Source organism: Panthera pardus, unplaced genomic scaffold (assembly GCF_024362965.1).
Source record: "Panthera pardus isolate Hobbes unplaced genomic scaffold, ASM2436296v1 HiC_scaffold_1, whole genome shotgun sequence".
Classification (NCBI taxonomy): Eukaryota; Metazoa; Chordata; class Mammalia; order Carnivora; family Felidae; genus Panthera; species Panthera pardus.
Window position 1 is genome coordinate 75359671 of NW_026526654.1, and position 27595 is coordinate 75387265.

At 36.0% G+C, this 27595-nt stretch overlaps 1 long non-coding RNA gene across 1 annotated transcript in view; it reads right to left on the minus strand.

Moving 5' to 3' along the window:
• LOC109266034 (uncharacterized) overlaps window positions 1-27595 on the minus strand; it is a 110889-nt gene that overhangs the window by 56988 nt on the left and 26306 nt on the right. Inside the window, exon 2 of the long non-coding RNA XR_002079490.2 lies at window positions 16519-16605. This is a non-coding gene — a long non-coding RNA (uncharacterized LOC109266034). The remainder of the gene's footprint in view (window positions 1-16518; window positions 16606-27595) is intronic.

A 27595-nucleotide genomic window follows, 5' to 3' on the forward strand; every position in this document is an offset into this window, starting at 1 on the left:
GGGTTGTTTATTTTAGATCTTTCTTTTTTCTTAATGTAGGTGTTTACCACTATAAATTTCCCGCTTAAGAATGCTTGTACTGCATCCCATATGTTTTGGTATGTTGTATTTCCATTTTCATTTGTCTAAAGATATTTTTTACTTACGCTTTGATTTCTTCTTTGACCTGTTAATTATTCAGGAGCATCTTGTTTAATCTCCACATAATTGTGAATTTTCCAATTTTCCTCTTGTAATTGGTTTCTATTTTCATACTAATGTGGTCAGAAAAGACCCTTGATGTGATTTCAATCTTCGTAAGTTTGTTAAGACTCTTTTGTGGCCTGGAGAATGTTCCATGTGCACCTGAGAAGAATGTTTATTCTGCTGTTATTGGATGGAATGTTCTGTATAGATCTATTAGTTCCATCTGGTGTAACATGTAATTTAAGTCCAATGTTTTCTTATTAATATTCTGTCTGATCTACCCATTATTGAAAGTGGGGTAATTGAAGTCTTCTACTATTATTGTATTGCAGCCTATTTCTCCTTTCAGATCTGTTAATATTTGCTTTCTATATTTAGGCATTCCAATGGTGGGTGTGTTTATAATTATGATTATTATGTCCTCTTAATGAATTGACCTGTTATCATTATGTATTGACCCATTTTGTTCTCTCATTACTGTTTCTCTTTTTCATGTAAGTATAGCTAGCCCTGCTCCCTCTTGGTTTCTACTTGCATGGAATATCTTTTCCCATCCCTTCACTTTCACTGTATGTATAACCTTAAATCTAAACTGAGTTTCATTTAGGGAGCATAGTGTTGGTCTTGTTTTCTTAATGCATTCAGCCACTCTATGTCTTTTCATTGTATGAATCAGACCATATACACATGATATGTATGGACCCACTATTGAGATTTTGTTAATTTGTTTTCTTGCTATTTTGTATTTTCTTTGTTTCTTTCTTCTTCTCTTACAATCTTTATGATTTGACTATTTTCTGTAGTAGTGTTTTGACTTCTTTATTTTTTATGTATCTACTATAGGTTTTTATTTTGTAGTTACCATTAGGCTTACATGAAACACCTTAAAGTTATAACAGTCTATTTTAAGCTAATAACTTAAATTTGAACACATACAAAAGCTCTACATTTTTACACTCCTCTCCCACCCCATATTTTTATTTTTGATGGCATAATTACATGTTTTTTATGTTATGTATCCATTTATAAAATCATCATAGTAATATTAATTTTTTCACATTTATTAATTTTTGAGAGACAGAGAGAGATAGAGTACGAGTGGGGGAGGGGCAGAGAGAGAAGGAGACAAAGAATCCAGAGCAGGATCCAGGCTCTGAGCAAGCTGTCAGCACAGAGACCAACATGGGCCTTAACCAAAGAGCCATGAGATCATGACCTGAGCTGAAGTCAGACACTTAACCAACTAATCCACCCAGGCACCCCATAATATTAATTTTAATACCATTGTCTCTTAATCTCTATGCTAGAGTTATACACAGTTTATCTACCACCTTAACAACATTAGAGTATTATGTATTTAACTACCTGTTTTCCTTTATCAGTAAGCTTTCTACTTTCATATATTTAATGTAACCATTAACACCTTCTAATTTCAGTTTGAAGAACCCTAACATTTCTTATAAGGCTAGTCTAGCGGTGATGAACCCTAATTTCTGTTTGTCTTAAAAACTCTTTATCTCTCCCTCAATTCTGAAGAACAACTATGCTAAGTGAAGTATTCTTGGTTGGCAGGTTCTCTCAGCGCTTGAATATATCATCCTATTCACCTCTGGTTTCCAAGGATCCTGCTGAAAAATCAGCTTATAATCTTACAGGGGAAGGAGGAGAAAGGAGATGTTCTCTTATATGTAAAAAGTTTTTCTTTTGCTGCTTTTAAGATTCTCTCTTTAATTTTAATATGTTTCAGATTGGGGCTCTTTAGATAGATCTTTTTTGGAACTCTTCAAAAGAGAGTTCTTTTGGAGAAAGAGAAACTCTCCCTTTTCTCTTTCTGGGACCTCTATAATGTATATATGAGTATGCTTGACAGTTCTTCATTAGTCCTTAAGCTATCTTCACTCTTTTTTCATTTTTGCTCCTCTGATTAGATGAATTCCACTTCCCACCACTGCCCTGTCTTCAAGTTCATTGATCCTTTCTTCCATTTCATCTACTGGGCTATAGAACCCCTCTGCTGAATTTTTCAGTTCAGTTATCAACTTCTACTCTATGATTTCTCTTTGATTTTCTTATATTTCTATCTACTTGTTAAAATCCTCACTTTGGTCATGGATTCCTCTCCTGATCTTGTGAGCATCTTTATGTACAACTATTTTGAACTCTCTATTGGGTAAATCATTTAACTCCATTTCATTAAGATCAATTTCTGTAAATTTATCTTGTTCGTTTGTTTGGGATATATTCCTCAGTTTCTTCATCTTGCTATAACCTCTGTTAGCTTCTGAGCATTAGACATAGCAGACACCTCTCCCAGTTTTGATGGTCTGCCCTCATGTAGGAGGTGAACTTTATCAGTCAGCCTAATCTAAGTTCCTGGTTGCCTCTCGAACCTTGAGATCATGACCTGAGCTGAAGTCAGACACTTAACCAACTAATCCAGCTTGTGATTGTTCAAGCTGGCATCTTTGTTCTTAGTGGTTCCCAGTCATTGTGGGTGTGCCAAGACTGTCAGTGTCCCAAAGTGTGGGAAATACTAATATACCTGTTCAAGTTCCCAGAGAACTACTAACTGCTTACCCCCTTAGCTCCCCAATGGAGGATAACTGGAAGCTCAACCTTCAGGCAACAGCAGGGAAAGTTGGAGATTAGCACTTATTAGAGATAAATTAAAATATATTATATTATATTTTATAATATTTTATATTTTATATTATAATATTTTATATTATATTAATATATTAATTATATTATAATATTTTATATTATAAAATATATTATAAAAAATAATTTTTTTTGCATATTCACTCTGTGATAAGCCAGAGGGAAAAGTTGTTCGGGCTGTTTGTGGCCAAATAGAACTGCCTCTTTGTTTTATGTGGTCCTAGGTGATTCATGAATGTTGAGCTCTATAAGTTCCTAGGGTTGGGTCATTTGGGAAACAGTCCCTTGGGTGGCAGCCATAACCGTGGGGGGTACTAGATGTGTGTGCAAGCCCCTTCCTGGGAGAAGCTGGTAACATGGTTTTACTGAAGGAACAAGTAAAAGGGAGAAGGTAGGGAAAGTGCTCTCTAGCTCTTTCAGGCTCCAGGAAGGTATCCAGTCAGCACCTAAATGTGGTTTAAATAGAAACTAGACCCTCAGACAGCAGCTGGCAAAGTATGAAATCAAATCCCTTCCATGGAAAAACTGGAGGGCAATTTTGTCTGCTCTCTCTGCACTGAGTCCACAGAGATAGCCATGAGGAGTGCTTATATCCCTGATAATTGCTCCTTTGTTTGTTAAACTTCCATGAGACTGCTCCAAGGCTGTGATTCATGGTCAGAGTGTGTCTCAGCCTTCCCTACCCACTTCATTGTTGCTATTTCCTCAGCCACCCAACATGTAGGAGTCATTCAACTAGTTTCTGGATTTCTCTCAGGGTATTGATCCATGTGTAGCTGTATATATAGTGCAGTGAGAGGAGGGAAATTCAGAAAGGAGCCTATGTTGCTATCTTGGTGATATCCTGTAGGTTATGTAAATGTTAGTATGGGATCATGTTATAATATCATGCCCTCTTCTCCAACCGTACATGGCATGTTACAATGAAAACAAGTCCCCAAATGAATTTAACTTGGGCTTCAAAAAGACCAATTTATCATAGACCTCCTCTCCAGATTCAGAATTGATCAAGATATATAGAAAACTATAAGGTAGGAATTGAAATAAATATATATCCTTTATTATTAGAAAAACTATATTGGGACCTCATTTGGAACTGTGTAGGAATGAGATTTGGCAGTTTAACTATACAAGTAGCAACAATTAAAATCTAGACAGAATCTGAGGTAGTTTCTTATCTGAAGAGAATCTGGAGTTTAAATATGGGTAAGATCAGTTTTAGCAACAGCAATGAGGTCATAGTCAGTGGGCTAATTATCTCAAAGTGGTGAGCAAATGCAATTTCCTAGGACAAAAGCAGCTTGTAACTTTAGCGAGCCAACACAATTTCCCACAGCAAACATTTGAATAAGCCTTGACGTTAACATAGTCTTAATATTATAGGTTATAACATTAGATTAAAAATAAAACTTGGTCTTTCCTTAATCTTTCTTATCTGAAATGAATGGCAAATGCCACAGACTTATAGTTTGAATTCTTAAAGCCCTTGTGTCAACAATATTTATTCTGACTCTGTATTTCTTTCATTAAAAGTTTTTAAATGTTTATTTATTTTTGAAGGAGAGACAGAGTGTGAGCAGGCAGGGGCAGGGGACAGAGAGAGAGGGAGACACAGAATATGAAGCAGGCTCCAGGCTCTGAGCTGTCAGCACAGAGCCCAACGTGGGGTTTGAACTCATGAGCTTTGAGATCATGACCTGAGCCAAAGTTGGACACTCAACTGACTGAGCCACCCAGGTGCCCCTGTATTTCTTTAATTTTAAACATAATTGAGCTTACCTGCCTAATTTGGACAATTCCAGGCTTGTCTGATATGCTTACCTTCAAAAAGAGAAGACCAACAAAAGATCTGGGACAGAAGATGAAGAGGAAGAGAAAGAGGTAGGAAGGAAAGAGAGAGATAACTCTGGAAAACCAGAAGCTAGGCTATACACTGAACTCCTTTTCCCAATCTCACCAAAAAGTGGTCACTCCCACTCCTGGGCACAAGAGCAGATTAGAGGTATGGAGAACAATGAAAGCTTATTCCCAATGAGTGCTTCTAAATGGATGAAAGTATTAATGGAAGCTCTTATTTATGACCAGAATGAACTTGACGATAGTAAAGAATATTTCCCCTAGTGTTAATATTGCTCAGGAAAATTATGGCTAATGATGGAATACTGGAGAAAACAAACAATAAAGGAGCAGGTGGTAAAACAAAAACCAGCAAAGGTAAAGGATAGCCAGGAAGATTGGAGGAGAAAAAACCCTGGTGTCTTAGAAACATAAATAAGATAAGGCTGACTGGAAAAAAAATTCAACAAGGAGAAATTGTTCAAGTCACCAAACATTACACAGGCTATAATCTACATGATTAAAGACAATTGCTGTGAACCACTTGTCAGGCATAGTGCTACACGTGCAGCTCAGCCAATCCCCTAAAGAGGAGGTGTTATTATTTCCACCTCACTAAGAAAAAAACTGAGGTTAAGACAAATTAAGTAACTCATGACAGAGCTGGGATTTGAACTTATTACTTCTTTCTGACCATAGGATCTGGTCAGATCCTTTTCACCATACTGCAAAGCCTCTGAGAATGTAAAATTTGGCCTATGTATCAGATACATTTTATGTACCTCCTCAGGGTCTCTTGAGGCAATCACTAAACTCAGCTTCTTTTTTATTCTCAGCTATCCTGCAGCTACTCCTTCTATGACCATGGCCTACCAATTCCACTGGGATTCCCAAAGTTCCAGCTTCCTGGGATTGATGAGTCACTTTTCCAGTGTACCAGATATTTATTGCTGCATCTATTTCTGTGGGTCAGGAAACTGCACTCTGGCTTTGGTCTCTCACAAGGCTCCAATCAAGGTGGGTGTTAGGGCTGCAATCAACTGAGGCTGACCCGAAGAAGCACCCAAGTTCATACATGTAGTTTTGAACAGTATTTGGTTCCTCATGAGCTGCTGGCCTAGGCCTCTCTCAGTTCCTTGCCATGTGGGCCTCTCCATAGGACAGCTCACAACATTTTAGCTGGCTTCATCAGAGAGAGCAAAGAATATGGATGACAGCTAGATGGAAGTCACAGTCTTTTATAACCTAATCTCATAAGTGACATCCATCACTTTTGTAGTATTGTCATCGTGAAAAACATATCACTATACCCAGCCCATATCCAAGGGGAAGGGATTACACAAGAACAGGAAGTGGGGATCATCAGGAGCCATTTCAGAAGTTTCAGAAGCTGCCTATCACACAGAATGGCTGGGCTGTATCACTAGGCTGCCTCTGTGCATCCTGAATTTCTGACCCCTATCAGTTCCATACTTGGAAGAAACACCATTAAGCCTCCTTCAGAAGTTTCACTTGCTCCCTATCTTTGACAGGGAAGGAGTGTATTTTGCAACTGGCTGCTAAAGTAATGTCCAAAAAGTAAAGGGCCTCCCTGATGAAGAAGCAAATGTCAGATGATATCCATCCCATTAGAACCTTCAGGGACCATGGGAGAGGCTACCAGAGTACAGTTGACTCATGAAGGTCCTGGAAGAACTCTGGCCAGGGGTTTACTGCTGGGGGTGACTACTAGAGGTTCCTGATAGGGCAGGTTCCACCTTACCACACTGAGGACTGTGGGGTTCACTGTCTGGGGACACAGCTGTATCTCATTCACAGTCTACCAGGACACCATGGCACATTGGGAAGAACACCAAAAACAGATCATTAAGGATGGTCCTTAGTTAGCTCTAGTTTCAGTACAGCAGGGAAAGGACAGAGAATTAAGGATTTGAGGTTATTAGTCTTGATTCTGCAAATCCTAGCATTCAACCAAAACTGGAAATAATTAAGTACATTGATAGATGTATTAGGGTTTCCAGAGAAACCAAACCAATAGGATGTGTGTGTGTGTGTGTGTGTGTGTGTGTGTGTGTGTACACCTATATACATATGTATGTGTGTGTGTGTTTATATATAGATATAGATGATTTATTTTAAGGAATTGGTTCATGTGATTATGGAGGCTTGACAAGACCAAAATCTTTAGAGTAGGCCAGCAAGCCAGTGATCCCAGGGAAGAGCTTCAGTTAAAGTCCAAAGGTAGTTAGTTTCCTTCTTGCTTGAAGATCAGTCTTGGTTCTCTTCAGGCCTTCAAATGATTGGATGAAGCCCAACCACATATGGAAGGCAATCTGCTTTACTCATAATCCAAAGATTTAAATATTAATCCCATCCAAAAACACCTCCAAACAAACACCCAGAACAATGTTTGACCAAATATCTAGTCCAGCCAAGGTGGCAAATAAAATTAACCATCACAGTAGGAAATTTTCAAATATTTCTTTGTATTGAAAGCCCAAGTTTACCATTATCTCCTTAGAGCCTTGAATTGGCACAAATTCTCTGCAATGATTGTTCTCTTTTGCCTTGAATCCTAAAATGGTTTAAGAGTATTTTTACTTTTGCATTCCTCACTCTACACACACCTTCAGGTCAATAGCTATATGGTAAGAATCCAGTCCTCTAATTTATAAAACTAATATGAGAAGAAATCTTCAAAAGCATTCTGTTAAACTTGATATTGGAAAGTCTGGAATGGTGCTAGGAACTTTGGAACATCAGTCAGAAAATAAGTTCCACAATTTTCCCTCTTACCTTGGTATTTAATGAAATGGGTGTTGTCATGTGATAGAGGGGACAAAACTAGAAGGAGACTGGGAAAGATAGTGTAGTAGCAGAGCTTATAATATCTTTGTTAAATAGTTCCATTTTCTAGTCAGACTTGTGTCATTCGACCCATACATTTCCTAAAAGTCAATGTGAACTGAATGTCCTTATCTTCCCTATGGCCATGGGCCTTAAAGCAACTTAGGCTTGGCTGGCACTTGTAAAAATTCAGATTCCCATGCCCTTGCTCAAACCCTGACTCAGTAGTGAGTCTGGAAAGGAGCCTGGAGTCTGTTTAACTGCTGACCAAGTCGAAAGACTCAGCAAAAGTGAGAATCTATAGAAAGAAAGCAAACTGCCTCTGCCTTAGTGTCCAGATTCACTTATAATGTTGTTATCCCCATTCTTACTCTCTCTCTGACTTCCCAAACCCAGGGTACCTTTTATTCTACAAGTCCCTTCCTTTCTCCCTAGAACTTGAATTTGTCTCTACAAGACATATCATCTGCTGCATCACTATTGCTTATATGAACTCAAAAGTTCTGTCCCATTTAACACAGACCTGCCTGCTGCTACACATAAGTAAGAAAGATAAATCCCTATTCCTAGGTTGGCTAGATTTTTGTTTCTCAGAGTCAGGCCTAAGTCTTTTAACAACAGATCAAACTACTAATAACTTTAAAGCCATTCTAAACTGCTAGTATATCCAAAGATCCCTGAGCATTGTCCAGAAATTATCTAGCTAGGCTTTTTCTTTCCTTAAGCTTTGACTCAGTCCTGAATTATTCTGGTTTTTCCCAAATCCCTTTGTAATTGGTGAGCATTTATTAGGTTTCTCTCCTTCCCAATCTCCCAAATACCAATATTATTTTGTTAAATTGCTTTTAAGACTATTAAGCCCTCTTCTGGTTAATTTCAGGCTAACATTCTTTCCTTTCAGAGGCCCTACATACTCCATTCCATGTGATTCCTGTGGGGCTGTCAATCATCAGGCCTCGTCACTTTCACCCCAAAAAATAGCCACAAGATCCAAGCTTCCCAGACAGAGTATCCTATTTCCCCAGACTCAATGGATGGTTGATTAGTCCAGGGTAAGCACCTATACCAAGGAAGAAAACTCAGAGTCTTTTTTTTTTCAGAGATTAATATGGATGCAAAAGAAAGCAGAGCGTATACTAGAGATTTAAGGATCACTTGGGTCTGAATATATTAGGGACCGTATTTCCTACAATTTGAAAGGGAACCTGACATAGAAATTAAGCCGAAAGAAAATAGTCCCTGATGAACGTAAATGCAAAATTCTTCAACAAAATATTAGCAAACCAAATTCGACAAGACATTGAAAGGATCATACACCATGATCAGGTGAGATTTTACATTAAAAGGATCATACACCATGATCAAGTGAGTTTTATTACAGGGATTCAAGGATGGTTCAACATCCACAAGTCAATCAATGTGATATATCACATTAACAAAATGAAATATAAAAATCTTAAGATCATCTCAATAGATTATGAAAAAGCATTTGAAAAAATGCAACATCCACTTATGATAAAATTCTCAAAAAATTGGTAATAGGAACACAGCTCAACATAATAAAGGCCACATATGAAAAACCCACAGTAAATATCACACTCAATTGTGAAAAGCTGAAAGCTTTTCCTCTAATCAGGAACAAGACACAGATGCCTGCTCTCACCACTTTTATTCAGTATAGTACTGGAAGTCCTACCATGGAAAGTAGGCAAGAAGAAGAAACAAAAGGCATCCAGATAGGAAAGAAAGAGGTAAAACAGTCATTATTTGCAGATGATATGATTCTATATATATAAAACTGTAAAGACTCCACCAAAAAACTACTGGAATAAATGAATTCAGTAAAATTGCAGGGTACAAAACCAATATACAGAAATTGTTTGCATTTGTATATGCTAATAACGAAATATCAGAAAGAGAAATTAAGAAAACAATGCCATTTACAACGGCATCAAAAAGAATAAAATACATAGGAATAAATCTAACCAAGGAAGTGAAAGACCTATACACTGGAAAATATTAAAACAATGATGAAAGAAATTATGAAACATTGATGAAAGTAACCACAAACAGAAAGATATTCTATTCTCATTGATTAGAAGAATTCATACTGTGAAAATGTCCATACTACCCAAAGCAATTATAGATTCAGTGCAATCCCTATCAAAATTCCAATGGAATTTTTCACAGAACTAAAACAAATAATTATAAATCTTTATGGAACCATAAAAGACAGCAAATAGTAGCCAAAGAAACCTTGAGAAAGAACAAAGCTGGAGGAATGATGTTCCCTGATTTCAAACTATACTACAAAGATACAGTAATCAAAACAGTATGGTATTGGCATAAAAACAGACACATAGGAGCATGTGGGTGGCTCAGTTGGTTAACCATCTGACTTGAGTTTGGCTCAGTTCATGATTTCACAGTTGTGAAATCTAGTACCACGTTGAGCTCCATGTTGGGTATGGAGCATAATTAAGCTTTTCTCTCTCTCTTCCTCTGCTACTCCCCTGCTTGTGTGCACACTCTCTCTCTCAAAAATAGATGATAGATAGATAGATAGATGATAGATATTTTTTAAAAAACAGATACATAGATAAATGGAACACAACAGAGAACTCAGAAATAAATCCACACATATATGGTCAATTAATTTACAACAAAGGAGACAAGACTATGCAATGGGGAAAAGACAGTCTCTTCAATAAATGATGCTAGAAAAACTGAACAGTCACATGCAAAAGAATGAAACTGGACCACTATCTTACACTGCACCCAAATTTACTCAAAATGGGTTAAAGATTTGAATGTAAGACCTGAAACCATACAAATCCTAGAAGAAAACATCAGCAGTAAGTTCCTTGACATCACTCTTGACAATATTTTTTTGGATCTCACTGTAAAGGCAATGTCAATGTAAGCTAAAATAAACAAATGGGACTATACTAAGCTACAAGGTTTATGCACAGCAAAACCATCAATAGAATAAAAAGGCAAAGTTCTGAATGGGAGAAAATATTTTTAAACCATACATCTGATAAGGGACTAATATCCAAAGTACATAAAGAACTCATACTTCATAAAACAGACTCTTAACTATAGAGAACAGAGTTGGTGGAGGGGAGGTGGGTAGGGGGCTGGGCTAAACAGGTGATGAGTATTAAGGAGGGCTCTTGTGATGAGCATGGGGTGGTGTTGTATGTAACTGATGAATCACTAAACTCTACACCTGAAACTAATATTACACTGTATGTTAACTAACTGGAATTTAAATTTAAAAATGAAACAACAAAAAGCAAACAAAAAACTCATGCAACTCAATAACAACAACAACAACAACAAAATCCAATTTAAAAAATGGGCAGAGAGGGGCGCCTGGGTGGCTCGGTCGGTTAAGCGTCTGACTTCGGCTCAGGTCATGATCTCACGGTCCGTGAGTTTGAGCCCCGCGTCGGGCTCTGTGCTGACAGCTCAGAGCCTGGAGCCTGTTTCAGATTCTGTTTCTCCCTTTCTCTCTGCCCCTCCCCTGTTCATGCTCTGTCTCTCTCTGTCTCAAAAATAAATAAATGTTAAAAAAAATTTTTAAAAATGGGCAGAGAAAGGGTTAGTATCCAAAATATACAAAGAAATTAACACAACTCAACACCCAAAAAACAAATAATCTAATTAAAAATGGATAGAAGGGGTGCCTGGGTGGCTCAGTCAGTTAAGTGCCCAACTCTTGATTTCAGCTCAGGTCATGTCATGGTTTGTGAGATCAAGCCCCACATTACGTTTCACTCTGACACTGCAGAGCCCGCTTGGGGTTCTCTCTCTATTCTCTCTCTTCCCGTCCCCCAACTCTCTTTTATTCTCTCTCTCTCTCTCTTGAAATAAATAAATAAGTAAACTTTTTTTTAATTGGCAGAAGACATGAACAGACATTTCTCCAAAGAAAACATCCAGATGACCAGCAGACACATAAAAAGATGCTCATTATTTCTTATCACCAGAGAAATGCAAATGAAAACTACAATGAGATATCACCTCACACATTTCAGAATTGCTAAAATCATGGGGCACCTGGGTGGCTCAGTCAGTTGAGCAGCTGACTCTGCTCAGGTCACGATCTCATGGTTTGTGAGTTCCGAGCCCCACATCAGGCTCTGTGCTGGCAGTTCAGAGCCTGGAGCCTGCTTCAGATTCTGTGTCTCCCTCTCTCTGTGCCTCTCCCCCACTTGTGCTCTGTCTCTCTCTGTATCAAAAATAAATAAACTTTAAAAAAAAAGAATTGCTAAAATAAAAACAGAGGAGACATCAAGTACTGGCGAGGAGATGGAGAAAAAAGAACACTCATGTATTGGTGGGAATGCAAACTAGCGCAGTCACTCTGGAAAACAGTCATGGAGATTCCTCAAAAAGTTAAAAATAGAACTACTCTATGATCCAGCAATTGCACTACTGGGCATTTACCCAAAGAATACAAAAACGCTAATTCAAAGGGAGACATGCACCCATATGTTTACAGCAGCATTATTTACAATAGTCAAGATATGGAAACAGCCTATATGTCCGTTGATTGATAAAGGGATAAAGGAAATGTGTATATAGATACAATGGAATATTATTCAGCCATAAAAAGAAAGAAGCCTTGCCATTTGCAACAACACAGATGGAGCTAGGAAGTTTAATGCTAATTGAAATAAATCAGTCAGAGAAAGACAAATACAATATGATTTCACTCATATGTGGAATTTAGGAAACAAAACAAATGAGCAAAGGGGGAAAAAAAAGAAAGAGATAGACAAACCAAGAAACAGACTCTTAGCTATAGAGAACTGATGGTTACCAGAGGGAAGGAGGGGGCGATGGGTGAAATAGGTGATGGGGATTAAGGAGCACACTTGTTGCAATAAGTACCTGGTGATTAAAATAAAAACTTTTTAAAAAATGGGCAGAGGATTGAATGGGCAGAGGCATTTTGCCAAAGAAGACATACAGATGGACAACAGGCATATGAAACGATGCTCAACGTCACTAATCATCAGGGGAATGCAAATAAAAACCACAATGAGATATCAACTCACACCTGTGAGAATGGCTAAAATCAAAAACAAGTGTTGACGATATGGAGAAAAGAGAACCCTCACACACTGTTAGCAGGAATGAAAATTAGTTCATCCACTATGGAAAACAGTATAAAGGTTCTTCAAAAAATTAAAAATAGAACTACCATATGGTCCAGCTATTCTGCTTCTGGGTATTTATCTGAAGAAAACAGAAACACTAATTGAAAAATAATATATGTTCCCCTATGTTTATTGAAGTATTAGTTACAATAGCCATGATATGGAAACAACCTATGTGTTCATCAATAGATAAATGGATAAAGAAGTTGTGATATATATACACAATGGAATACTAGTCAGCCATAAAAACAGAAGTGGTCTTGCCATTTGTGACAACATGGATGGAGCTTGAGGGTATTATGCTAAGTAAAATAAGCCAGACGGAGATAGACAGATACCATTATAATTTCACTTATACGTGTAATAAAAAACAAAACAAAGTAAAACAAATCAAAACTCATAGAGATAACAGATTTATAATTGTCAGAGGGAAAGAGGGTTGGGAGGTGGGCAAAAGGAGTGAAAGGGATTACTGTATAGTGACAGATGATAACTAGACTTATTGTGGTGATCACTGTGTAGTAAATACAAATACCAAAATAGTATGTTGTATACCTGAAACTAATATGATGTGAAATACCAATTTTACCTCAATAAAAAATTATTGTAAAAAAGAAAACAAAAAAAAAAAAAAATGAATAGAGCCAGGTGATGAAAAAAAGAAACAGATACCTGATAACATCATTTAAGCACCTGGAGACAGCCATGCCTAAAGCAGTAAACTCCTGTACTTTTCTGTTATGTGAACCAATAAATATTCTTCTATTGCCTAAGCTGGTTCAAGTTAGGTTTGTATCACTTGTAAGGAAAAGAATCCAGACCAATTTATCTCCATTCTCATACAATAACTCCATAGTTACTTTTTAGGAAGGGAAAATATTTCCCCACCATTATATACTTTACAGTGGCACAGAAATCATGTTCTTTCTTTTCCCTCTTTTTTTTTAACCTCAACTAGCTAAATAACTGTGCTAAGAGTCCCAATTAGTCAACATTTTTTTAATGTTTATTTATTTTTGAGAGAGAAAGTAGAGTAACAGAGTGTGAGCGGTAGAGGGGCAGAGAGAGAGGGAGACACAGAATCCGAAGCAGGCTCCAGGCTCCGAGCTGTCAGCACAGAGCCCAACATGAGCTCAAACTGACGAACCATGACAGCATGACCTGAGCCACGACCTGAGCCAAAGTTGGGCGCTTAACTGACTGAGCCACCCTGGAGCCCCTCAAGTAGTCAACATTTTTAAACACTATGCTGCCTTCAAGTAACTTGTGAAGAGGTGTGGCCACACAGATATGCAGAGTGACTGGTCTGGTCCTAATATAGAGGTAAAGCCACCTTGGGTTTGTTAACATGATCCATCTTACTCTTTCATGATTAGGCCATGAAATATACACAAAACCTACTGGGTATTATTGTCAACAGCCTGAGACCAATAGTAAGGCTTAACATATTACCTATCACAACCTATACACATCCCTTCCAAATTTCCCCATTTCTATCAAACTGTCCCTTTCTCCTTTACCAACTATCTTTGATCTACTATCATAATCCATTGCTTCTTTTCAAGAGGTTCACAGAGCCTCTTGAATCTGATGCTGACTTTGTTTTCACAGTCCCAGGTTAAAACCATTTGGCTTTCATGGATCTGGCTAAAATAGTCCTCAGTCACACTTTATCATGGGGCTCCTAATAATGTGTTAAAATGTATTCCCAGATCCACTGCCACTGTATTCAATCCAGACTCCTCACCATCTCTCCTCACCCCTCAGTACCTCCTCTTCCTCCTCATCTATCACCTCTAATCTCTCTCCTCCACTCTTTCAGTTGATCCTCTTTTAGGTTTTTTTAAAGTCCAGTTGAGTCACTATCTTGTGTGGGGTCCACCCTATCAAAGTTTGATTTTTTTTTTCATTTTTAAAAATAAAATCTCCAAAAAGCAAATTTTGAAAAAGCAAATTTTATACTATAGCACAATTCCTAGGAGCAATTTTATGATAAAAGTGAAAAGAAGAAACCTTTGTGGTTGAATATTTTAACTTGATAAAAATGCTTTCTAGGTTTCATTGTTTCAATGTATTAGTTAAAAACTACACTAAATACTTCCATATGGCAGTGACTTCATTTTTGTGAATAAACTGACCTAAATACATGCCAAGAGAGATTGCTCAACTAAACCCATAAATGTTGGATTCGAAAATATATTAAACTCTAGCCAAGAAGAGTAGAGGCTGAAAGTTAAAAATGTTGTATACAGTTCAGGTCAAATAGAAATGCAGTTAATTTCTAAATCCTCTTTAAACATTTAAAAAAATAGAAAAGCATCAGTGTGCTCCTGAGTCAATTAACTCAAAAGTTTTTTCCACTTTAGAAGTTTATTCTCTTTCAGGCTCGCTCTATTTGAACAGGTAGTTTCTTTTGAGCCTTAAAAATTCTTATCAGAATTCCCACAAAAAAAAATAATAAGTAAGACATACATATTACTCTACATGTTTGGGTTAGCCAAACTCTAAGAATTGTTGTTTGTAGAATACTGAAGTCCTGTTTTAAAGTCTTCTTATGACATTTATATTAATATGGCTACTCCCCACTGACACTAAAAAGAACACTAAATAGACTGCAGAGGATAAATTTCAGACAGTGACCAATTTACAAGGTCAACAATATGACTTACAGATTAATCATCAGACAAATAATTTGACTTCACAGTCTATGCAATTCAGATTATCAAGGTTCACTTTATTAACTAAAACCTGATCTGAATGGACATGAGGATATTTATAATTTTTACTGTCTTTATTTACTCATTTATTATGAATCATTAATGGAAAGTACTACCCCAGTGAAGAGAAAAAATTCTAATTTCCAAAACAATCTGGCCTCAGGGATTCTGGATAAAGGATGGGAAGCTGTATCATTATTTCATTGTATTGGAAATGTCGATCCCCTTTCTCCATTGTGTACAGATTTTAGAAACAGTGTCTTCAACAGTAAATTCCTTAAGTGAGGAGATTAGTCATTTTCACACCTCTCTCATTACCCCAGCTACTCTGAATAAAGTACCATGTTAGGCATTGGGACAGTACAGATAAGGCACGATCCCCGTGGTTTAGATGCTCACAAATTGAGGAGTCATGATACATGCACTCATATTTACCAAATCTGTAAATAAATGCTATAGAATTTCCAAGGTAAGAATGTTCACACACGCCTTGAATCTCATGGGATCTCTATGAAAGAGGTGACACTTGTGCTGGGTCTGGAAGAACACATAAGACTCATACAAATACAGAAGAGGGAAGTGTACTCCAAAATAAGGCAGATGGCATAAACGCAAGAAATTGGAATGTTCATGACCAGCTCCTAGAACAATGAATGAAATGACAGATTTAGCTAGAATGAGAGGTAGGGGACTTATGTAATATTGATTGTATGTTTTTACCTAGCACTAAACTGGAAACTTGAAACATAACTCTGCCCTCAGAGAACTATAATCTAGTAAAAGGAGACAGATACCTAAAGAACTGTCCTAAAATTTTATAGGTGCTGTGATTGTGTGACATGAGGATACCAAGGAAGAAATGATCAAATCTGAGTGGATAGCTAAGGAAAGGCTTCTTGGGGAAAGTAGTGATTGAGTTAGTTCATAGAAAATACATTAGTATAACTAACCATGTACTCAAAGCCAGAGGCTGTTCTAAAATGTTATCTAAATGGATCTATATTGCAAGTTTAAAGCTCTTACAAGAAAATTCTACAACCTCTTGGTAGGCTATTACAACATTTAACAGCCTTTACTCTTACAATGTTCTTTTTACTTACCACATGAAGGTCCCTTTTCTTACAAAATTCAGCACGGAATATTTTATAACTTCCAGGTTAAGTTTCCCATGTTCATATCAACATTTCCTAAGAGTGAAAATTAAAAGGGAAAGATATGCTGCTTAAATCCCAATACAGACAACTTTAACTCAGTAACCCTGACACAAAAGAACACCTGATTTAGCCTCAGTGCTGGCAATCTATCTTTGTTTGCCTTCCTTGGGCTGCTATACAAATACAGAGAACAGTACTGCTTTGGGAAACAGGATTAACTAAAATCCAGGTGCTTAAAATATTACTCAATCCAAACATAAACACACCAGAGTGTTTATGCATCAGTCGCTCCAAATACCCTTCACAGGCTACTTTATTTCCCACTTTAGTTTACTTATTGTAATCCCTTCTCTTCAACATACTCAGGAACCCTATTAAATGATAGCAAAGATTTTCTCTTTCTAGAATATGGAATCTCTCTCTTGCAATTGGCAGAACATAAACATGCTCAAATTTCTTTAAATTTTAAAATAATTGTATTATTTAAAACCAATTTCCCTGAACCTTCATTTTAATAGACATGGGGTATTCTTTTTCTTTTAATGCATGACCCAGCAGTCCCCAGTTTTCTTAGGGCACTCACATTAGTGATTTCATGTGCTCAGAGAAAAGACCTACCCCTAATCTGATTTAGATCTCCTCCACTGTACTGATGTAACATTCACACACACTATAATTATATTGAACTGTGAACCCTGATTTACTATCTGTCTCTTCACTACACTAAAGACTTACAATGTTTTATGTGAATCTCATCCATTCAACATGGATGGATAAATGGGTGGATGGATAGATCAATGGATGGATGGGTGAATAAAGAGACAGATGACAAACCTCATTTAATCTTTATAAGCAGAGATTTTAATTCAACTCTATAATTTCATGACTGCAAGGGCCATGCTTCTTTACTTTTTAATTTTTTTTTAATTGGTTTTGAAGTTTATTTATTTTGAGAAAGAGATGGAGAGCAAATTGGGGAGCAGCAGACAGAGAGGGAGACAGAATCCCAAGCAGGCTCTGAGCCATCAGCACAGAGCCAAAGTAGGGCTTGAACTCACGAACTGTGAGATCATGATCTGAGCCAAAGTCAAGAGTCAAACATTTAACCGACTGTGCCACCCAGACACCATGCTACTTTAAATGTAGTATGTCTGCCATCTAGATGTCTTCTTTCCAAAAGTGTTCATGTCTTTTGCCCATTTATTCATTAGATTATTTGTTTTTTGGGCGTTCAGTTTGATAAGTTCTTTATAGATTTTGGATGCTAACCCTTTATCTATCATCTGAAAATAACTTCTTCCATTCAGTCGGTTGCCTTTTAGTTTTGCTGATTGTTTCCTTCGCAGTGCAGATTTTTATCTTGATGAGGTCCCAATAGTTCATTTTTGCTTTTGTTTCCCTAGCCTCCAGAGGCATGTCTAGTAAGAAGTTGTTGTAGCCAAGATCAAAGACGTTGTTGCCTCTTCTAGGATTTTGATGGTTTCCTGTTTTACATTTAGAACTTTTATCCATTTTGAATTTATTTTTGTGTATGGTGTAAGAAAGTGGTCCAGGTTCATTCTTCTGCATGTCACTGTCCAGTTTCCCAAATACCATTTGCAGAAGAGACTCTTTTTTCCAATGGATAGTCTTTCCTGCTTTGTCAAAGACCAGTTGGCCATACATTTGTGGGTCCATATCTGGGTTCACTATTCTGTTCCATTGATCTATGTGTCTGTTTTTCTGCCAGTACCAAACCAAAAATTGTCGAACAAGACATCCAGATGGCTAACAGACACATGAAAAGATGCTCAACATCACTCATCATAAGGGTAATACAAATCAAAACTATAATGAGATATCACCTAACACTTGTCAGAGTAGCTAAGATTAACAACTCAGGAAACAACATATGTTGTCAAGGATGTGGAGAAAGGGAAACACTTGCATTGCTGGTGGAATGCTGGTGGTACAGTCACTCTGGAAACCAGTATGGAGGTTCCTCAAAAAATTAAAAATAGAACTACCCTAAAATCGAGCAATTAAACTACTACGTATTTATCCAAAGGATACAAAAATGATGATTCGAAGAGACACCTGCATCCCAATGTTTATAGCAGCACTATTGACAATAGCCAAATTATGGAAAGAGCCCAAATGTCCATTGACTGACGAATGGATAAAGAAGATGTGGTGTGTGTGTGTGTACATATACACAATGAAATATTACTTGGTGATCAATAAGAATTAAATCATGCCATTTGCAACAATGTGGATGGAAGTAGAGTGTGTTATGCTAAGTGAAATAAGTCAGTCAGAGAAAGAGAAGTATGATTTCATTCATATGTGGAATTTAAGAAACACAACAGATGAACATAGGGGAAGGGAAGGAAAAATAAGATGAAAACAGAGAGGGAGGCAAACCATAAGAGACTCTTAAATACAACAACAAACTGAGGGTTGCTGGTGGGGTGTTGGGTGGGGGGATGGGCTAAATGGGTGATGGGCATTATTAAGGAGGCACTTGTTGGGATGAGCACTGGGTGTTATATGTAAGTCACTAAATTCTATTCCTGAAATCATTATTACAGTATATGTTAACTAACTTGGATTTAAACAAAATTTTAAAATTAATAAAAATAAAATAATTTAAAAAGTAAATGTAATATGGTTTCTCTTTCATTCAACTAATGAACAAATATATGAATGAAATGAAATTAGTTACCCAACTAATATATAAACTATAATTGACTTTATTTGTACTTATAAAACATTGGAATATCATAAAAATCTGATGTTGCTTTCAGTTATTTTAGTAAACTATCTGGCTTTAAAAAAGATATCATTTCACTTTCTTTACCTAACCAATTATCCACCTATGCAACAACAACAATAACAAAAACTATTAAATATTGCCAGTTATATTCTTATACATCTGGAAAAAAAATCATATAGTTCAGAACATTCTTCTAAGTAGTTAAAATAAATATAAAGGTTTAATACTGATATGGGCTGGAAAGAAGAGATATACTTCCAAAAATAATTTCTGAGAACTTATTATATAGGGTGATAGTAGAGAATTTTAAAACTTCAATTTTTAAGTAAGTGAAAAATACATTAGCTAAGTATTTAAGAAATTCCTAAGACCATTTTAACTAGACTTAAAGAATTTTTTTCTTTTTTTTTTTAACGTTTATTTATTTTTGAGACAGAGAGAGGCAGAGCATGAACAGGGGAGGGGCAGAGAGAGAGGGAGACACAGAATCGGAAACAGGCTCCAGGCTCTGAGCTGTCAGCACAGAGCCCGACGCGGGGCTCGAACTCACAGACCGTGAGATCGTGACCTGAGCCGAAGTCAGACGCTTAACCGACTGAGCCACCCAGGCGCCCCAAGAATTTTTTTTAATGTATATTTATTTTTGAGACATAGAGTACAAGCGGTGAAGGGGCAGAGAGAGAGAGGGAGACACAGAATCCAAAGCAGGCTCCAGACTCCGAGCTGTCAGCACAGAGCCTGATGTGGGGCTTGAACCCACAAACAGTGAGATCATGACCTGAGCCAAAGTCAGCCACTTAACTGACTGAGCCACCCAAGTATCTCCATTTTAACTAGACTTAAACAGTTCAGCATGATTCAGATCAGGCCCAGTTGTAGATAATAATAAAAGGCTAGTTAAAATCCATCACCTCACATAGTTACAATTTTTTTTCTTGAAATTAGAAATGTTAAGATTTACTTTCTTAGCAACTTTCAAATATACAATATTATTAATATAGTCCTTGCTCTTATTGGTCCCACTTTATATACAGGTGAACTGACACTCAAAGTGGTCACATTACAAGATGACATAATAAAGTAGTGCCAGAATCTAAACCCCAGATTATCTGGGTTTAGTTCACCAAAGTAAAGATGTGATTCTCAAAATGTATAAATTACTGCTATTTTCATATTCATTATTGTTTTGACATTATGTTCTGGGGCAGCAATTTACCATAATAGTTGTGTTACTTAAATTCAATTTCTCCCACTTGTAAAGAACAAAAAAAACACATATCTACCTCTATCAGCATATCTAATAAAAATTATTACTGTGATTAAATTGAAGAACTTCTTTGGACCCTCAAGGCCACCCATTCATTCAATAGCAGGAATGTTTCAAAAAAAGTTCCAGAGACAGCACTGGGAAGCAGACCTGTGCACAATCCCCGGGAGGAAACACAGATGCAGATTCCCACAGTAGGCACAGACATGCCTTACTTCCTCCTCTCCTTTACTGTCATCCTCTTTTTCCATGCTTGGTTTCACTAGCATTTTTCCTATTGTCTTATTTTTCCCGTTTTACCATTTTAAGCAGAATATTGTATACAACTAAAGCAGCATACAAACTGAATTAAACTTCCAGGATACAGAAGTGTTTAAATCTGGGAAACATATAGTTTTAATATAGTGAAAATGGTTTAAAATGGAAAAATTATATTGCAAAACTATATTTAACCTTTTAAGACAACCATCATTTATATTTAAGAGACAAAAAGGTTTACCCAAGAATTCCTAATGACACCTCATTAACAAAGATTTTTCCACTCTTTTACAAAACTTAAGTCTAGATCCTTCATGAAGTCCAGTATGGTACTTATTATTTTTAAAACAAAGTCCTGACCTCTAGTGGCTAAATTGAATTAATTCAATAATTGAATCTACTGAATAATCCTAACATCAAAAAACAGACAACTATTATAACCCCCCAATGTAATTCAGTAGGGAATATACAGTTCCACCTATGACATATTTGTAAAAAAAGAAAAAAAAGAAAAAAAAAAAAGCTCAAACTTGAATCTGAATTAGCCTCTAGGTCTAACATAACAACCAGGTTAGTGGAAATAAAAAGCTAGATAAACAAGGTAAACAATACCAATCTAGAATGTGGGAAATTCTACCACCTAAGATCCATTCTTTACAAAAAGAAGAAAGTGATGGGAGAGAAAACTCTTACAGATTAAAAGTATCTTAAGAGACATACTATGTAGAATCTTAAAAACAAAAAAAACGAATAAACAAAAAATAAAATCAAACTATACATACAGAGAACGCTCTGATGACTGCCACAGTGAAGTGGGGTAGGGGGATGGGCAAAATAGGTGAAGGGCAGTAGGAGATATAGGCTTCCAGTTATGGAATAAATAAATCAAGAGAATAAAAGGCACACAATAGGGAATACGGTCAATGATATTATAATAGCATTGTATGGTGAAAGATGGTAGTTGTACTTGTAGTGAGCATAAATAACATAAGATACAGACAAGTTGAATCACTATGCTGTATATCTGAAATTAATGTAACACTCAAATATACGTATGTATATATATACATATATGTATATATACACATACATATATATGTATCATCATGAACATACAAAAAAGAGACACATTAAACAAATGCAATGTGTGAACCTTGTTTGGATCTTAATCTGAACAGATTTCCTTCTAAATTACAAAAACTAGGGAAATGTAAACTCTGTAATCAGATGACATTATGAAATTACAGTTTAAGACGTGATACTGATATTATGATTACTTTTAAATGATCTCTTAGATGTAATGAAGTATTTATAATTAGAATTTTTTTTTAATATATGAAATTTATTGTCAAATTGGTTTCCATACAACACCCAGTGCTCATCCCAAAAGGTGCCCTCCTCAATATCCATCACCCACCCTCCCCTCCCTCCCACCCCCCATCAACCTTCAGTTTGTTCTCAGTTTTTAACAGTCTCTTATGCTTTGGCTCTCTCCCACTCTAACCTCTATAATTGGAATTTTTAAAATATCAGAGAATTATAAGAAAACTATAGATGCAAAGGCAGAAATGTGTTTGAGAAGATAAGGTAAGATCAAAAAGGTCATGGAGGTATGGGATAACATAGAGTTTTGTAGGGTTTTTAATGACTTTGGCTATGTGAAATGGAAAGCCATCAAGAATATTTTTAGCAGAGGAGTAATATAATCAGGTTTAGATATTAAATTCTTCATGGAAAGCACACTGTTGACAGGCAATGGTGGACACAGAGCAACCAGTCAGGAAGCTGTGGCCATTAGAGAGGATAATAAATGGTGGCTTGGACAGCACAGTGAGAAGTGGTCATATTCTGTCATATTTCATAAGTAGAGCTGACAGGTTTACTAAATGTGAGCAAATGTGATGATTACATGTGAGTATGAGAAAAAGAGAGGAGTCCAATATGGCCACAGTTTTCTAAGCTGATCTATTGGAAAGATGAAAATGCCATCAAGAAATGGGAAAGATAACAGGAGAGGACTTGGGGAATTTGAAGTTCAGTTTTTACCATGGTTTCCCTCCTTAGTTTTATTGAGATATAATTGACATATATTATATATATATAATATTTTATTAGCTTAAGGTATACAACATAATAAATTTGATATAAGTATATATTGTGAAATGATCACCACAGCAAGTCTAGCTAACATTCATCACCTCACATAGTTACAACTTTTTTCATGAGGTGAGGCTTTTAAGACTTACTCTCTTAGCAACTTCACGTATACAATACAGTATTATTAACCATAGTCACCATCCTGTACATTACATTCCCAGAACTTATAATGTGAAATTTATACCTACTGACCACCTTTGATTATCTTCACCCATTTCTCTCACCCCCCTAACACCTCCTCCAGCAACCACCAATCTTTTCTGTTTCTATGGGTTCAGGTTTTTTTTTTTTTAATTCCATATATAACTGAGGGCATATAGTATTTGCCTTTCTCTATATAACTGATTCTACTTAACATAATGCCCTCAAGGTCTAAACATGTTCTGAATGGAAGGATTTCCTTCTTTTTTATCATGAAATAATAACCCATTATAAATATACACCACATTTTCTTTCTTTTATCCATTGATGGACAGTTAGGTTTGTTTCTGTTTTGGCTATTGTAAATAATTCTGCAATGAACATTGGAGGGGGTCAGATATACCTTCAATATAGTTATTTTATTTCCTTCAGATATATGACAGAATAGAACTGCTCGATCATAAGGTGCTTCTCTTTTTAACTTTTTTAAAGGAAACTCCATACTGTTTTACATATGGCTGCCCCAATTTATATACCCACCAGCAGTACACAAGGATTCCCTTTCCTCTATACCCTCACCGACACTTGTATCTGTTGTCTTTTTCATGACAGCAACACTAACAGGTGTGAGGTGATACCTCATTGTGGTTTTGATCTGGATTTCTCTGATTATTAATGATGCTGAGCATCTTTTCATGTACCTGTTGGCCATTTGTATGTCTTCTCTGGGAAAATGTCTAATCAGTTCATCTGACCATTTTTTTAATCATATTGTTTATGGCGTTTTTTGCCAAGTTATGTCATGTCTTTATATTTTTTATATTAACCCCTTATCAGATATACAATTTGAAAATATTTCCTCCCATTTGATAGGTTACCTTTTCATTTTGTTGATGGTTTCCTTCATGTGAAGAAGTTTCTTAGTTTGATGTAGTCCCACTTGTTTACTTTTGCTTTTGTTGCCTTAGTTTTTGGTATCAAATATAAAAAAACATTGCCAAAACTGTTATCAAGGATCCTAGTCCCATGTTTTCTACTAGTTTTATGATTTCAGTTATTATGTTCAAATATTTAATCCATTTTGAGGTGACTTTTGTATATGGCATAAGACAGAGTTCCAGTTTCATTCTTTGGCATGTGGCTGTCCAGTTTTCCCAGCACCATATATTGAAGAGATTTTCTTTTCCCTGTTATATGTTCCTGACTCCTTTGTTGTAAATTAATTAACTATATCTGCATGGGTTTATTTCTGGGCTCTCTAATCTGTTCATTAAGGTATGTGTCTGTATTCATGCCAGTGTCATACTGTTTTGATTACTAATGCTTTGTAATATAGTTTGAAATCAAGATGTGTGATGCCTCCAGCTTTGTTCTTTCTCAAGATTACTTTGACTATTTGGGGTCTTTTGGGGTTATATATTCCAAGATAATTTTTTTCTATTTCTTTGAAAAATGGCATTGGAATTTTGATAGGGATTGCAAATAATCTATAGATTATTTGGGGTAGTATAGACATTTGAACAATATTGATTGTTCTCATCCATAAATACTATCTTTCCATTTAATTATGTTTTAAATTTCTTTTATTGATGTCCCTGGTTTTTAGTGTATAGCTCTTTACTGGCTTGATTAGACTTATTCCTAGTTTTGTGCAATTATAAATTGGATTGTACTCTTAATCTCTTTCAGATAGTTCATTTTTAGTGTATAGAAAGATGTTGATTTTTGTAAATTGATTGTGAATCTTGTAAATTTACTGAATTTGGTTTTTTGTTCCAACAGTTTTTTGGAGGCATCTTTAGGCTTTTCTATATATAATATCATGCCACTACAAATAGAGACTGCTTTACTTCTTCTTTTATAATATGGATGCCTTTTCTTTTTCTTGTTTAATTGCTCCAGCCAGGATGCAGTAGTACACTGAATAAAAGTGACATGAGCATCTTTGTGTTGTTCCTTATCTTGGATGAAAAGCTTTTATACACACTACTGTGTATAATGTTAGCTGTGGGCTTGTCATATACAGCCCTTATGATTTTGAGGTATGTTCCCTCTAACCCATTTGGATGAGAGTTTATATCATGATGCATGTTGAATTTTATCAAATTATTTTTCTGCATCTATTGAGATGATCATAGAGTTTTTATCCTTCATTTTGTTAATATGATCTATCACACTGATTTGCAGATGTTGAACCATCCTTGCACCCTGGAATAAATCCCAATTGATTATGGTATATGCTACATTTAATGTACTATTGAATTGGGCTTGCTATTTTGTTAAGGACTTTTGCATCTATGTTCACTCAAGATATTGGCCTATAATTTTCTTTTCTTGTGTCTTTGACTGGTTTTGTTATCAGGATAATGGTGGCCTCAAACAATGACTTTAGGGGTATTCCCTTCTCTTCTATTTTTTGGATGAGTTTGAGAAGGATTTGCATTAATACTTCTTCAAAAATTAGAATTCACCTGTGAAGCCATCTAGTCCTAGATTTTCATTTGTTGTTAGGTTTATGATTACTGACTCAACAAACTTATTAGCAATTGGTCTGTTCATATTTTCTACTTCTTCACAATTCAGTTTTGGAAGATTATATATTTATATGGATTTATCCATTTCTTCTAAGTTGTCCAATTTCTGGGTGTATAATTGCTCATATTAATCTCGTATGGTCCTTTGTATTTGTGTGGTAGTAGTGGGAGTGTATCCTCTCTTATTTGTAATTTTATGTAATTGAGTCCTCTCTCTTTTTGCGTTGGTGAGTCTAGTTATTTTGGTTTCTTTTCAAAAGTCAGCTTTCAGTTTAACTGATCTTTTCTATTGTCCTTTAGTCTCTAATTCATTTCTTTTTGCTCTGACCTTTGTTACTTCGTCCCTTCTACTAACATTGGGCTTAGTTTGTTCCTCTTTTTCTACTTTCTTGAGGTGTAAAGTTAGTTTTTTGGGGATCTTTCTTGTTTCTTAATGTAGGCACTTATTGCTATAAACTTATTACCTCTTAGAACGGCTTTTGGTGTGTCCCACAACTTTCAGTATGCTGTATTTGTTTTCATTTGTCTCAAGGTAGTTTTTTATTTCTCTTTTGATTTCTTTCTTGAGTCATTGATTGCTCAGTAGTATGTTGTTTAATCTCCACATACTTGTGAATTTCCCATTTTCTTCTTATAATTGATTTCTGGTTTATGCTATTGGCTCAGATACAATATTTGATATGATTTCAATCTTATTAAATTCACTAAGACTTCTTTTATGGCCTAACATCTGATCTATCCTGGAGAATGTCCATGTGCTTGAGAAAATTTATGTCTTGTTGCTTTTGGAAGAAATGTTCTGCCTATCTCTGTTAAGCCCATCTCGTCTAATATGTAGGTTAAGTCATATGCTTTCTTATTGATTTTCTGTCTGGATGATCCATGTATTGTTGAAAGAAGGTTATTAAAGTCTTCTATTATTATATGACTACTTCTCTCTTCATGTCTGATAATATTTGATAAAATTAGGTGCTCATATCCTGAGTGCATATTTGCAAATGGTATATCCTCTTGTTGGATTGACCCTTTCACCATTATTTGCCTGTTATTACACTCTTTGGCCTAAACACAATGGAGTACTACTTGTCAATGAGAAAGAATGAAATATGGCCCTTTATAGCAACGTGGATGGAACTGGAGAGTGTGATGCTAAGTGAAATAAGCCATACAGAGAAAGACAGATACCATATGTTTTCACTCTTATGTGGATCCTGAAAAACTTAACAGAAACCCATGGGGGAGGGGAAGGAAAAAAAAAAAGACGTTTGAGTGGGAGAGAGCCAAAGCATAAGAGACTCTTAAAAACTGAAAACAAACTGAGGGTTGATGGGGGGTGGGAGGGAGGGGACGGTAGGTGATGGGTATTGAAGAGGGCATCTTTTGGGATGAGCACTAGGTGTTGTATGGAAACCAATTTGACAATAAATTTCATATATTAAAAAAAATAAAGTATATTTTATGTGATATAAGTATAGCTACCCCTACTTTCTTTTGGTTTCCATTTGCATGGAATATCTTTTTCCAACCCTTCACTTTCAGTCTATATATGTCCTTAAGGCTGGACTGTCTCTTGTAGGCATTATACACTTGAGTCTTGATTTTTTATCCATTCAGCCACTCTATGTCTTTTTATTGAAGCAGTTTTTATCATGCTAAACTTGAAATGTGTATTACATGTTCAAGAGGAGATATTGAGTCAGAAGTTCAGGGCACTAGTCCAGGTTTGACACATAAATATAGGAGTTGTTAAACTCTACCCCTAACTCTCCTTTGTCTATCTTAACCTCTCAAATTTCCTCACCTTTTACGTTGGGCCACATGTAATTGCCATTTTTGTAGGTCAAAAATGGTAAAATATTAGCAATTTCATATAGCTCTACCAAATATAAAACAGGAAAATTCCTACCCTAT